This window comes from Eimeria mitis, genomic scaffold (assembly GCF_000499745.2).
Source record: "Eimeria mitis Houghton genomic scaffold, Emh_scaff1417, whole genome shotgun sequence".
Lineage (NCBI taxonomy): Eukaryota > Apicomplexa > Conoidasida > Eucoccidiorida > Eimeriidae > Eimeria > Eimeria mitis.
In genome coordinates, this window is record NW_013569137.1 from 9,176 (window position 1) to 9,384 (window position 209).

Here is a 209-nt window from a genome sequence, read left to right on the forward strand (position 1 = left end):
TGGCGATTCAATAAATTCCTCAATAACAACTTCAGACTCAGACAAAACGTAGAGGTATTTTATTTTTTTTTATTTTTTTTTTATTTTTTTATTTATTTTTATTTCCTTTTATTCTTCTTTATTCTTTTTCTTTTATTATTATTCTTGTTCTCTTTATTTTTCTCGTTTTTTTTCTGTTTTTTTTTCTTTTTTTTTTTTTTTTTTTTTTT